This window comes from Pteropus medius, unplaced genomic scaffold, assembly GCF_902729225.1.
Source record: "Pteropus medius unplaced genomic scaffold, Ma_sr-lr_union100, whole genome shotgun sequence".
Lineage (NCBI taxonomy): Eukaryota > Metazoa > Chordata > Mammalia > Chiroptera > Pteropodidae > Pteropus > Pteropus medius.
This window is the reverse complement of record NW_024352783.1, coordinates 2,510,292-2,511,286: the sequence shown is the minus strand read 5'-3', so window position 1 is coordinate 2,511,286 and position 995 is coordinate 2,510,292. Positions and strand designations below refer to the sequence as shown.

The window sequence follows — 995 nt, the reverse complement described above, 5'->3', positions numbered from 1 at the left end:
TTTTTAGGTGAGGCAACTTTTGGTTGACCTCGCAGATTGCAAGGACCTTGTCAGCTTACAATCCCTTATTTTTTTTTGTTTTACACCTACAGCACCTGGTCTTCCCAGGCGGTCTCCCATCCAAGTACTAACCAGGCCCAACCCTGCTTAGCTTCCGAAATCAGACGGGATCGGGCATGTTCAGGGTAGCATGGCCGTAGACTTTTTTAGATTCTACATGTAAATGGAATCATATAAGCCTCATCATTTTTAATTTACTGAACCTTCTTCCTTTCAAACGACAGCCTCTCAAGACAAAGTTTCAATAATTCACTTATTCAACAAATATTTAATGAGCACCTACTATGTGGTAGGCACTTCTCTGAACCTTGAGAATAGAACACTGAACAAAAGAGCCAGAAATCCATACCCTTGTAGAGGGGAGGATACATTTTAACTCTCTACTGATATAGATATGTGTAGGGTTTTGCAACAACATCTCGAATTTTTTGTAAAAGAATTTAATACATTAAGTCTCAAGTCAAGAGATATTTGGAGGAGAAGAAATTGGGAAAACTCAAGTAGGACATTGGCTAGAGGAATCCTTTCATCAACCCATTTCCCAAGTTTCTGACTTCCCACATCCTTGGTTCTTTCCAAGGTCGGTCTCTAAGCTCTATATGCCCATCTTCTTGTTCCTCACCACATTCTCTAGCCAAGCACTGGCAGGTCATACCATTTAGGAATGTGTTCAGCTGCAAGTATCAGAGAACTCAACAACAAAGGTTTAAACAATGCAACATTTTTTTAAAGTGGTCTCACTGTCTGGCAGCTCAACTGTGTCATCCTGGATCTCTTTATTTTTCTATTCTTCCATTTGTAATATACTAGCTTTTCTTTCACATGCTCGTAGCATCATGGTCCCATGATGGCTACCCCAGCTCTAGACATCACTTCTGCATTCAATATGGGAAAAGGAGGAATAGATGACATCAGAGAGCTCTCATATATAAAAA

At 40.1% G+C, this 995-nt stretch overlaps 1 non-coding gene across 1 annotated transcript; it reads right to left on the bottom strand.

Moving 5' to 3' along the window:
- Positions 1-83: 83 nt before the first annotated feature.
- On the bottom strand, positions 84-202 carry LOC120589988 (5S ribosomal RNA). The gene has a single exon (XR_005649615.1). It is a non-coding gene; the product is annotated as a 5S ribosomal RNA (ribosomal RNA).
- Positions 203-995: the final 793 nt, after the last annotated feature.